We start from the raw sequence: 14045 nt of genomic DNA on the forward strand, positions 1-14045 counted from the left end.
GCAGTGAACCTAGGCACATTCTATGTAACTAGTATAGATAAAAAATGTTAATGTAGATAAATACTGTTTCCTAGGAGATAGGTTTGTATAAGCGATTTCTGTAAAAGAAATTTAACATGGTTCCCCCCTACAGGGCTCATTAATTTCACAAGACCCAGCTATAGTCCCATGCCCTTAGGACACTTGTCTCTCGTGTCTGGCTAAAGACTGCACTCAGTTCTTCAACTGAGGGTCACAAAAGCATGTATTCAAGGTAGAAATATTCTGCTTAGTATCTCTTGGGTAGAGTTAGACCTGACAGTCTCACTGCCTGTTCCACGTCCTGCAGTGACTTCTCCAGATACCATAGCTTGGACTGACCCTTCCCAGAGCTTCCTGTAAAGTGCAGATCTCGAGGTTTATAGCTAATTCTTCAAAAGGCATATGGCAAGTCTAATGCAAAGCAGATATCCTTTGCATAAAGTTGCTGAAGGCACTGTTTTTTTGCATGAAAACTAAAGCACTGCAGATTACAATTCACACAAGTACAGCAAACTCCCTGGCCACAACATCCCTTGGCCCTAATCTTTCACTAAAAAAAATCACCAACTTTGCACGAGTGTTTTGAAAGAATGCAAATCAGAGCTTATGGTCTCTGACCTTCACCAACTCTACTGCCACAATAGCATGATTGTTTTCTATCTCCTCCCTTAGTAAGCAGCACCTTCCATTCCTCTCACTTCCTTTTTACTCCAAACCTTTCCATCTGAGAGGCTTTTTAAAGCTCTGCTTTGTCATCTGGTTTTGCTACTACTGTGATCTAAATGCCAAATTACTTCAGTCCTGGTTGTCTCAGTCTCAGCCAAGACCCTGTTTTCCCTTAAAAGGCACCTTATGAGCTTGAATGTTGGACATTCCCTCTGCTCTTGTTGCCTTACACTCAAGGTATATATTCCCAGCTGAAAGAAGCATTTATGTTACAGCATTTCTCTTACTAAAACTACACTGCAGCAACACAGTATCAGTTACAATCATAAACAGTACTTTTCCCACTTCAGCACTGTGATGCAGAACTCTTTCCTTCATAATGCTGTGCATCTCCAGGTTGCCACAGTACATAGGAACTAGTGCTGAGGGTGCAGTTAAATCACTAAATTCCTAATCACATGCTTTTTCCACTGGGTTTCTGTTCCAGAATGAAGTGTTGTGACAACAAATGAGGTAACCAAGGAAAAATAAAACTGGCTACAATTGTCAGGATTACCAGCTCAATGTAATTCTTCAGCTTGTTTGTTTCTAGTAAGGACTGATGACTCCAAAGGCCATAAACTGCGTGTTAAGCCCTTGGGTGGTGACAGCTTCCTTTATAATGTTGCCCAGTGCCTGAGACTATAGAGGTAGGAGTGTGTAGGCCTGCTATGAGCAGAGAGTGTCCTATTGCAAAATGCAGCCCACTGGCCAAATCTGATCTGCAGGATCTTCTGCCTGGTCTGAAGCACCTTTACGATGGAAATTCCAAAGAGCAAGCTTCTGCCTCACCCCAAAGAGAAGGAAAGGAGGGAGGATTATTCTTTCCTCTGCTTCTGAAATGTGGGCAAGAAGAACACCTTGATACAAAGAGGTTGTTGCTGCACTTCTGTGTGAATGAGATTGTGAGTGCTTGGACACTCTTTCATAGCCTGTTGGCTTTTCTCTTTGCTGGGCAGGTAAGAACAGCAGCATAATTTTAACATAAGTATGAATTATCAAAACTGAGAGCTCTCAAATACAAGTTGAAACAATTTCTTTATCTTCAGGGGGACTCTCTAAGTAATTGACATCAGTGTAAATATCAGTTGAAACTTCTGTTCAGGAATAGTGCTACTGGATGTGTCCAGGGCTTGGTTTCAGCACATGCAGCCAGTCACAGTACAGGGGAAAGCTGTGCTAACTTTCAGTCAAGCTAAAGGGGTACCTCTCCTGATTTTGATCGATGGCAGTTAATTACATTTTTCCTCTTTGGGAGAAGTGTATGTTTCTTTCTTTTGTTTGCATCTCTGATAATGGCAGGGAATTTTTCCGAGGGTAGTCTTGGAACAAAACAGCAGCTCCAGGCACTCTGTAAGAAGCCAAATACAGGGGAAGGGTGGAGTGAAGTTGCTATTTGATAATAGGAATAGTCTACAAGAAAGTTTCCTTATCTCTCTTCAGTGCTTGTTTTTCAGAAAGCAACTGTGATGCAAAGGCAGGAACTATTCTTCTCTGCTGTAAAATCTTTTCTGATAAGATTTCTGGAAGAACTCACAGTGCTATCTTCATTCAAATCCTTCCTAAGATGCATTTCTTCCATAAAGTGTTTCTATGCTAATCCACTAGGCGTTGCTCTTTACATCTTTAAAAGAAACAGAGTACTTAAGCTGGACTGATTGTAGATTAAGAATTACTGAGTGCATGCATGTCCCATAGGAAAGCATAGTGGCTGGGAAGAATCTACTGCCTTCTGGAAGTAGTTCTTTATTTTGTGGTTTTAATTCTTATTGTGGATTGTAATCTCTACAGGGCAGGGGTGTTTATGCACCTTTGAGGCATCATCTATATCTGTAACTGTATGCAAACTAGTGAAGATCAAGAAGGAAACAAAAGTAATTTTACAATACAACTTATCTCTGTCTTGAATAGCCATCAGATTCTACTCTGTCATCCCAATGTAAATCCAGATTTGGTGCTAAAGTCACTGGAATGGAATATGGTCATAGCTCTTGAAACAGGGAAGACAGAAGGAGAGAGGAGACCAGTAATGCTGCACCTATTAGATGATATTCCTATCATCCTAGACTATGCAAACATGAAATAAGCTTAGTCTGTTCTGCAGGACAGGCTGACTGTGCTGCCTTGTGCTATAGGCTGCTAATATAGCTCAGAAATGCGTATCTGCCATGTGACAGTGTATAAAGCAGTGGCTCCCAAACCAGGCTCTGTTGTAGTGAGGCCACCACAGTTTCAAATGAGGTCACAAGATGCATAAAATCAAATCTGATCACATATTTATGCTAGTGTTTGAGGCTGCATTAAATTCTTGCTCTACAGTAGCAACTTTTTTCAGTGAAAACTTTGAGGAACTGCTGTGGTTTACTCTGTGAAAAACTGGTTGGAAAGACTATTTCCTATGAGTCATCAATGGCAAAAATCCATTATTACAGGGGTGAAACACATGATCATGACAACTAGAATTGAAAAAAATACCTATAACTGTAGGTATTTAGAACATACTCAAATTTTTGTAGGTATATTAAACATATTCAAATCTGTTGATAGAGCATATTTCAAACCCCAAAGTGTCAACATCATTGCTTTCCACAATTTCTTGTTAATCTATAGATCCAAAATATTGCATTGTTGTGTAATTATCATAACAAAGTTAGTTCCAGATCAGTCCTTCACAAACAAAATACCCTCATCACTAGATAAAACATGGTGGTTATTTATACATGGCGTACAACAAATGAGAAGAAAGAAATAAGATTATTACATTCACCAGAAATGTCTGGACCCCTTTTTTTTTAGCAGTTTGTGGATATCTGTTTGTGCTGAAATCTGGCAAGGAAGCCCTGCCAGTAGAGGCGTAGGATGTTGCAGAGGTAGCAAGCTGGGAGCCAGGAAGGAAGGCAATACTTCCTGACACTCTTAGCAAGCTCAGAGGAAGGAGAGCATCCTGCCTAGTCATGCTAAATCAGCTAAAGAGTCCCTGATAACACAACAAATCCCTTACCCATCCTTGTTTAAGCAGAAGGATACTGTGATGTGGTTAGGAAAGAGAACTAGTGATTTTGTATGTGTCTGTGCAAAGCACCCACTGAATTTCACTCTCCTATACTGAGACTTCCCAATTTGTTTAAGAGAGCTGTGAAATGAAGAACCTGAGCACTTACCTGTCTTTGTTTCGTCTCCCTTTATCGAGCACACTTGTCAGTTTTCACCTTTTTGTGCTATGCCTTGACTTAAATATTTATGCCATGTATCATTAAAATTCTCAGCTGAGAACTTTCCTCCTTTCAGCTGCGCAGCTACTGCATACCATTTGTTAATTTGAGAATTTCAAATATATTTAGTGTGAATAAGTGGCAGAGTTCAAGAAACCATGGTTCTGTGTTTATACAGAGAACTGCCATATCCCCTAAGCCAAGGTGATTCCATTCTGATCCAGAAAGGGGTATCGGAGTTTAGTTTCTTGTTCCCTAATAGACTTTTGCTTCTTGTCTAACAATTGCCAGTTCCACAGACAGTTCTTGTAATATTAATATTTTCAGGAGCCAGCCGACACTAACCCCATAGTTTATTGTTTTAACTGTTTACAAGTGGATTTGGTTGTCGCAGTCTTTAGACAATTTGACACAAATGGCAGCTTAGATGACAGATTTAAAGCTGTCAGCCTCATGGGGTGACTCCATACAGAAGTTATGAGCAACATTAAATTGCAAAAAAGCTTGTAAAACCTAAAATAATTTTAATTGAAGCTGGTATATGCTCAAAACAATGTAAATAGCAAGGTTTACAGACAAGAATGCATTAGGAAACAAAACAAAGCAAATAAACCCACAACAAAAGCCTTAGATAGGAAAAACGTAAAAAGAAGAAAGGTGATGTTATGCTAAATTCTCAGGCTACATTTCATTACTGTTACTGTTGCCATTTATCAAGGACTTTCAAGCCAGTTCTGATATTTCTCCCCAGTTCTGATATTTCTCCCCTCTGTGTTTGTAACTCTGACTGTTACATTCTCATCTGTCATGTTCTTACCTAAACTTTCCCTCCTAAAACTTTCTTTGTTCACATTAATTTCTGGTCAGATTTGAATCAGCAAAGCAGAACACTTCCTGTCCTTGGGGTGGGGATGAACCCATACTGGATATGAGGAGCCTGTGTCAGCACTAACAGGATGCAGACCAGGAAGTTGTGCATTTTATTAACAGGAACAAAAGTGGTAAAGTTTTGGCAGAATTAGAATGAAATATCTGTAATTGAACAGAGTAAGAACTGGAAACAAAACTTTTTTTTTTTTTTTTTAATGACTAAAGCAAAGTGGTTTGGTATATTTGGAAAACATCAGGAGTGTATGAGAAAAAGGTTCAGCTCAAAACCTAGGGCTAGAATGAGAGCTGTAGCTGCCCAAATAACTGGAGCTGTGTCTCTAGCGCTGAAAAAGCGTACTTTGGTGAGTTGGGAGAACAAATGAGTTACGTCCTGGAGCAACAAGCCATGGACACTCTACTGACAAATGAGTAGTCAGAAGTTTGGAATTAATAAAAATGGAGTTAGAATTAATATTGGTCAGTAAGAATAAGAACTGATTCAAATTCTCCTGCTGGAGCAAAAAGCACGCTTCTGAGGGAGCTAGCAGTGCACATGGACCAAAATACAAATAGGAAATAGCTCTGTGGCATGGATCTAAAATAGGATCATGAGTAGCCACAAGTGTGGTGCCTTCTAATGTATTATAGCTCTGTCTGCTGCTCAGCACTTCCTAATCTGGGCTAGCATGTTTTCACACCTCTTTCAGCAGCAGCTCAAGAGTGTCTCTATTATTGAAGCCTGTGTCAGAACAAGCCTGGTTGTTTAAAATTTGCTAGATGAAGAAGGAATGTGCATCAAAAAAAGCTGAAATGTTTTATTGGTCGGCTTTACAGGTTGGTGTTCCTGTTAATTATGGCTTTCCACTGAATGAAGTCTCTGGCAGGGATAGGCGAGCATGGTCATCCATTAGCTGTCTGGAAAAGCACAAAAAGCCTCATTTTTTTCCATAGCCAAAAGAAATATATATTTAGCTTGAGGGAGATGAAAACCATATTAAAAAAAAAAATCTTTGCCTGATTCTACTTTTTAACTGCCTTGTTTGCATGAAAAGAACTAAGAAACAAAACTTCCATAAGATACATAGAACCTTAATGATAGAAAAGCTGGCTATGGCCTAGTGGAACTGAAAATGTTTGTAAAATCACAGCTCTCTCTGGGCAAGGAATTATAAGAATTGTAAAGATGAGCTCATTTTTAGTGAACTATTAAAGATGAGCCCTGAAGTTTAAGGAAATTCGAACTCTATGAGCAGAGTAGTGCTGCAATTCTTTTTGCCATGATTCAAACCCTATTTAGAAATGGCAACTTAGTCCTATCTCCATTAATATCATACAACAAAGTAAGGAAGTGCAATTCAGCTAAATGGCAAAGGAACTGAGTTTTACCGTCCTTTCCCGAATTGAAAATTATCCCCAGAAAACCCTTGGAGAGGTATAAGAAAAACCACAAGGAAAGTTTCTGAGCTGAGAAGTCAAAGAAGACCAGCTGATCCAAACAAAGGATTCTTTATACAATAAAAAGAGAGAGTCCAGCATGGACGTGACATGACTATTGTATTTTGCATTTGACGTAATGGATAGCTCCATCTACAGTGGGCAAATCCATTGTATTCTTGCTTTCCAAAGAGCATGGAGGACCTCTCTTTTTTGGAACGATGTGGCAGCTGCCACAATATTATGTTACTATCTCAGGTTTGCTCTATATAAAGATCTTTTCTAAATTTAGGAAAGAAATAACTTGTTGGGTTAAAATATTTGTCAAGAAATGATAAATTGTTAAACATTTAGGACCTTCCATTTACTTTGCCCAATTCCCAGCTATATACCCGCCTTTTAGCTGTCTTGCATTCTAAATTAATTCTTGCTAGTAAGTGGAAGATCTAAGATCACAAACATCATCTACCACTCTCTCAAGGCCTTTGGCAAAAGGACTGGGGAGTGAGCCTTTGGGGAAAGTAGTATCGTAAGCTGTTACAGTAGTATTACCAGATCTAACACTGTCAGATCCCTCCTCTGAATGTAATCTGTGCAAGCCAACAAGTTCAGTGGGAAGCTTACAGGAAATAATTTAAGAAGAGAGTATCTTGTAAATACTGCTCTTCCCCTTAAATTGAAAGAGGGAAGAAAGGAGATAGTAGGAGCCTCTCCTTTCAAATCAGAGGAAGAATAATGATCCTTTGTATGCAATGTCTTAGGGAATACAGCATCCATATTGTGTGTAGTAAACCAGACCTTAGTACCTTCTCTTCTGAGGTGATCCGAGCCCATATCTAGTAGGATAATGCCCCAAATAATAAGCCAAAGACTATACTATGCTAGTCAAGGGGTGTACTTATACCTAGTTGAAGCTGGGAATACTATTTTCACCCAGAATACTGTTCTCTAAACCAGAGATGGTACAAGCAAGAGTGATCTATCTTAGATAAGGGTTACAGCACACACTGAATGGTCCCTGCTCTCATTAAGATGTCACAATTTGTACTGACTATGCAGGTGGCATCTGTGCCTTTGCAGTTCAGCTTTTCTAGCTTCCATGGGTGGGCTTACATTGTCTGCTTGGCATTGTCCATCTATTTCTATGAACCAGGCTTGCTTATGGGACACTACAAATTAACAATGCTAGTTTTTAACATCAAAAATCTCAAAAATTAATTAACTTACAGTCACATGCATTAGAGTTTAACCTTGAGATTTTCAGACTGAAGTCTTCTATTGGTCTGCAGAAGGGAAAAACACGGTCTGCAGAAACCAGTTCTCAAAGAGAGTTTACTTTCCTATTCTTTTCAGCTGAAATAATGATGATCACAATGTTTCAGTAAGAAGTTAATTTTTACACTATACAAGCTGTCCTGAGGCCAAAAATTTAATTTGGCGTTTGCCAGGAAACACCTCACTAATGGCAACTCAGACTTCTAAACTGACACTGAAAGTTTTCAGAATAATCTCTGTAACTAATCGGTTTCCATCCCTTCTCTAATTCCAGTAATATAATTGTTACTCTCCAAAGCTAAGAGCAAAGAGTAGATAATCAAGTGACACTGAAAACAGCATGAAAAACATCACCATAAAATCCAGTGCTCACAAACAGCAATGTCTCAGATGGTGCTGCTTGAAATCAGACCTAGTGTCAGGGCTAATTCTACGTTTTCGGTTTTGAAAGATTCCACAATAATTTTGATGCATTGTGTACTGCTTCCAGAGAATGGAAAGATATGATTATAGGCCATCTCTCCATTATGTGACCATTTCTGTAGTGATTAAATCTGTATCAATTGACATTTAGCCTTTTGCAGATGTTTTCACAGATGGGAATTGGTATGGAAGGAATAAAAGCAGGGGGAAAGCAGTCCCTGTATGTCTTATGACCTAGTTGTAATTCCGTTTAAAATGTTAGAGAACTATTGCATTGAAAAAGGAAAGCCTAAAAAAACGACAAGGGTTATAAGGGGAATAAATGTAGTTATATGAGCCAGATCAAACCAATTCATTTTGTGGTACTCAAAGTCTGATCAGGAAAAATAGGCTAAAGGTTTGTTGTTGCCCTTCAAGAAATCCAGCTTGAAGATGAAATTCATGCCTGAATGCAGAGAAGCAATTTGGAAAAGTCAGAGTTTGATTTATTGTTCTCTGAAAGGTTGTGCAAAGCTTCTTACTAAAGATCTCAAAGTTACAAAGAGTTGGTTTGTATGATTCAGGGCAACCATAGTTCTCAAGAACTCTTAGAAGATACAGATATAAGCTTGCTCTCATTTATGAAAATGTCAAAACAAGTAAACAAGATTTGAGAGAAGCCAAGATATGACACAGACCAATAAACTGTAGTTGATAAAAAAATGTCCAGAGAAGCCATTCTTTGGACATTCTGCTCTGGGACAGAAAATCTGTAGCACAACTTGCAAGGTCTTAAAGCATGCTCCTGCAATGAAAGGGAAAAGAAAACCTAAACTAGAGCAAATGTTCACTGCTTTCCAGTAAACAACTTCTTCTAGGCAGCAAACACTAGAAGAATTTAGGATTTCAGTTGTTTATTTTGAAAAGACTAGTCTCAGTAGAAGAGTGGGTGGATTTGCTTGTGAGTACATAATGCAGTTCTCTTATGCTGTAACGCAGTGTAGCTCCAGTGAATTTTGGGGAAAAGCAGAATTTCTGACTCTTAAACACTATTTTAGTTACATATAATCACAACAACTTCTACTGTTAAATTAAAATGTATATGCACCCACATATGTATGCATCTCTCTCCCCTCAAAGGTTCCTTTCTCATTATATTTCACCTTTGCTTGCTCACATTACCCACAGTATCAGAAGCCTCAACTCAGAACTTCCTGGCTTGTAGTATTTATTTCAGTCTTTACTGTAGTGTTTTTGTTTTATTTTTATGGTCTTCCAGCAATACATCATAATGAAATAACAAAGCTTGGGGATTGAACAGAAGCTTAGCTGTGGGGTTGAAGTGTCTGATGGAGTCCTGTACTTATATTTTGGCCAAGGTACATCACTTTTGCAGACTGAGGACCCCACAAACCAGTACAGCTCCTCACGAGGTTTTTCTAAGGAACGGGAAGTTTACTGTATATTACAGCAGAATATAAAAGGCAGTGGGGGTCTTTTTGTTTACAATGTATTTAAGAATGAGTTAACAGGTTGAATATTGATGAAACATACTAATATATTGAATACTACATTGCTACTAATGACTTAATTAGCTTCTAGCAAATAGTCTTTTCTAAAAAGCTAATCTCTGACTCTTCTGACAGGTCCTAAGTATGTGTTACTGTTCACTGAAAAGATAAAAAACAATGCAAAAGCCAGAATGTTACGGGATACAAATCAAATTTATTTTGAAATTATTTTCCTTAATCCTTTAATGTAAAGCATATTGTACTCTTATTGATTTAACATGGAAAAAAAGGAAAGGCTCTTTGTAGACTGTGTTAGGTTATCAGCCACAAGTGACATGTCTTTTCTGGAGAAGAAGGCTGTGTAAACTAACACAGGAGCACTCAGCTCAGAAGTGAAAATTTTCTCTAATGCAGCAATATTATCCATGACTGCATTAAGTGCTTAACAAGCTCTGTAATTGAGAATAACGCAATGTCATAACAATGTGATATTACATTAATAGATTCATAGACACAAACTTCCTCATAAATTTCAGTGGTGCAATAAGTTTCTACAGGTTTCCTACCATACTAGATCCACTTTTTTGAGGCTTTCACCTCTGCATTGAAATACAGCAACTAATGAACAATGAAGTGTCATGTGGTGTAAGTTTAGGGAGTAGTATCTGTAGCAAAGCACAGCTGAAGAGGAATTTTAGTACACAAAATTTGTAGCCATTTGTTCCACCTTTGAAACCACTTCATACAGAACTTCCATAAGAGATTTTGCATTCAAGTTCACATCCAGAGCTTCTTTAATTTAACATTTGCCATCATGATAGTGCAGAGTTATGTTGTAGTTGCAAGATAAATGTATTTTTTTTAGCCACCAAATTGTATCAGAGTTTATTCTAAAAAGTATGGCATTCATGAATAGGAAAAATACTATCATAACAAAAACTGTATCACAAAATTCAGTTCCCAGGACCCTCTCCTAAACTGTGAGGTGCTTGAGAAAAAAAAAAAAATCTATTTCTATTTAAATGGTGAAGGGGCATCAAAACTCCCAAATGTTTGCATAAGATGTTGTGATTAAACATGGAAAAGAGAAAACTGCATTGATAACAATGAAGACGTGAGACTAAATATGAAGGGCTTTCATGGCCTCAGAATGTGTTTGCATAAAAATGCTCTGGTTAAATTTGCAGAAGGACATTTTAATCTCCTTCTAAGTTACATCAAATTAATTAGAGGTTGTGGAAGCAGTAGGTACTTAAAAATTATATAACTTTACTGAGAATTCTTCTTTCTGAAGTATTGTTCCCACCCTTCTAGAATGCTGGTTGCTATAAAAGCCAGTAATTTTCATTATTAATTCAATTTATTTGTCCGTGATTTAATCTCAAAAAATTGATTAAAAAATAAGGGGAGCAAGATCTGTTAGGATGTTTTTTTTTTAAGCATGCTCAAATCACCCTCTGTTCTACAGGGCAGCAGTGTTCAACTCAGGGAGGTAAATCCTCAACAATGTTAGCTGCTTGTTATTCCAGAGAAATCCCCTGCCTTATCTATTTCCATAATAATTCATGTTTTACCAAACTGGCTTCAGTGGGATCTGTAAGACACTAAAGCATGCTTTCTACCCTACATATAACTGGCAAAGCTTTACTTAATGTATCTGCTTCAGCAGTACACTTCAGGAAACATGGGCCAGGTGAAGGGAGACCAAAGAAAAAAGAGAGTGACTGGCAATTAGGAAACATGACCTAAAAAAAAACCCTGCAAAAACATGTGTTGTTTGAAGGAGGAAAAGAATTCTGAGGAGTGAAAAAAATAAGAATTTTTTAATATTTAGTGTATTGATATAAAAAATGAAAAAATCTGATTGCTATGTCCAGCATGCAAACAATGAATATGCTGCAACAGCAGAAACTGACATTTAAAGTAAATGTTGTTGTTTTTTTCCCTTATGATAAAGTAATTCAGTATTTTAAACAAACTGGTATGATGATAGCACAACCTTAACTGTGTTTAAAAAATTACATGCCAAAAATTATATATTTATAACTAATCTTGCCTTTGGGCCATGGAATGAGACTACTTGACCTCTTATGACTCTCTGTTGACCTTTTATTTTCTTTTGATTCTTGGCTATGAAGTTATCTACAATAAACTTAACTCCTTCTGTAAAGGCTCCAAGATCAGGCCCTAAATCTGTCATGGTGTTGATAATCATGATGATCAGAAGTGTAACACTTGTAAAACTGGAATGTGACATCCCTTACCTCACAAAATGTCAGTGAGAATCCCTTTAAGAATGACCCTGTGATATGATCCTGACAAATCCCAGCTGTATCTGAAATGGAAAGGTTATTTGACAGTGAGCTTTATTTTAGTGTGGTGACTTCCGGCTGTCTGTAACAAAAATATAGTGAATGATATAGTCAAAACACTCTAATCTCCTACGAGGCCAAAACCAGTCATATTTCATTTACTATCACTTGTTTCAGATAATCTTTAGTTTATTACTTAACGGTTCTTGAATGCTGAAATTCATAAATCATGATAAGGTCAGCTGCATTCTCTTAAGTATACAAATAATCTGTAAAATGTAGGTTTTTTTAGACTATCCATGCCCAGAGAGAAAATCACCTTTGACTAAATTATTTTTATTTTAGTACTAACTCTGTCTGAATGTACATAGTGTACATGTACCTCTTCTTACAAGTTGTCTGAGCCTAGATTGGCAGCTGAACTTTGCGCATAGAAAAAAATGATGTATTTTGAGAACAAAAAAGACATCACAGCATTCTAGATAGCACAATAGGGTTGGGTTTTTTCCATGTTCCTCAGTCTTTCTTCCGTTTCCCCAAGCTTTCTTCTGTTCTCCCCAGTCTTACACTAGCATTCATTTTGATTGAAAAATGGTTTTAGAAGTAGGATAAAAAAATTACAGTGGCTTTGGATTGAAAAAATTAATAAAAACTTATGGATCTGGTTACCTCCACTGAACCATTGCTTTGTGCTGCACAGGTGTTATCAGGAACTGGTCTTGTGTAACTAAGAACTGCTTCAGAGAGGGACAAAACCTTCCTGCTGCTTTAGCCTGTTCTTATGTTACTGGCACAGCCTCAGTGCAGGAGATGGAGCAGGACCAATTCTTTCTCTCCAGCGACCCTGATTTCTTTGCGGTTATTACTGGCCACAGTTCCTTATAAACTGAGACTGGGGTAAAAGCTGTGAATCAAGTACCTGTCATGCCATAGTCCCTTGACAGCATTCAGATGACAGAATTCTCTGCCTCTTATTTCTCTTATTTCTAGAGGCTGCAGATTACGTCACTAAATCAGCAAAGACTGACTTCCTAGGTAGCATTGATTCCCTTGCAATTCAAGAACCTCCCCCCAGTTTCCTCATCACTGCATATACCTTTCTTCTTACCCCTGAGGCTACTGTTACCTGCTCCCTGCAGGAACAGCCCTGTAGAGGGGAGATTCCTTCTATCATTTGCAGCCTGCTAGGCCTTAGAGTTCCTCAAATAATTTTTTCCTGAATGGGCTCCTTACACGGTTCTTCTTGTAGTCACTTGTGTGAAAATAAAAAAAGAACCAAACAAAACCGGGCCAGAGATGCTGAAACACTGTCGAAGGAGAATTGGGTGTGCAAATGGTGGGAACAGGGCTATATGTCTGGGGTTTACATCTTTCCCATCATGAGTTTCTGGAACTGATTTTGGCTTATTCTTGTTCTAGCTAACCATCTTTCTAGAATACATTTCTACTTATAACATAGAACTGCTCAGAAGGGAAGTATGAGTCCAAATCTTTGCAAAGAAATAATATTTACTGTTCGGTCTTCCCACCACACTTACTGTTGTTTATGACTCTGACAGTGACACACAGTGCCCTGTTACATTCTTAGTGGGCTAGAAACTAAATATATGCATGAAAAATACTGTTCCTAGCTCTAGGAATTTGCAGTTTAAAACATGTTACGGCAAGATAAAGCAAGAGCTGTAGACATATTTTTCCATCTCTACTGAAATTTTACTTGTTTAGAAAGTGAATGTTTATTGTCTGCAAACCACATAGAATAAAATAAATGTAATACAAATGACAATGAAAAGGAATTTTCTCTCCTAAATGGTTCTATAGAATTTTTCTTCCTAAAGTACTGAAGCAAAAAATACATCTGTAACCATGGAGATTATACCAGGCAACACGCATAATAATTCAAACTGTGGCATCACACAAATGTTCTTTGTCATGAGTGAATTACTACAAAGAAGTAGGTTTCCCCTTAACAATTTTCAGAAGCGGGATAGATGTGGTTCATTTCTCAACCCTCCTCTTTGCAAGGGGGAAGGGGAAGTGTCAGCACTGTGGCGAGTGCAGTGGAGTAGTATTTTGTTCAGTTTGAAAAGACCCAGCTTCCCAGGTTCCTGGGAGTTTTGAATCAGATATGATTTGCTGAAAATATTTATCTTCTGTGAATAGTCACATCAGAGCAATGAATCCCACCACACTGCCCTCATGGCACAAAAGATATCCATGGTGAAATATAGTTAAGGATAAATAGTAAACAGTTCTAATTAATTTTTACTTTTTTTTGTTGTTGTTGTTGGTTTGGTTTTAAG

At 37.9% G+C, this 14045-nt stretch overlaps 1 protein-coding gene across 1 annotated transcript in view; it reads left to right on the forward strand.

Moving 5' to 3' along the window:
* Positions 1-14045, forward strand: part of RALB (RAS like proto-oncogene B) — a 52930-nt gene that overhangs the window by 9585 nt on the left and 29300 nt on the right. The window lies entirely within an intron of this gene.

The sequence above is a fragment of the Myiozetetes cayanensis genome, unplaced genomic scaffold (assembly GCF_022539395.1).
Source record: "Myiozetetes cayanensis isolate MyiCay16 unplaced genomic scaffold, myiCay2020 scf9, whole genome shotgun sequence".
NCBI lineage: Eukaryota > Metazoa > Chordata > Aves > Passeriformes > Tyrannidae > Myiozetetes > Myiozetetes cayanensis.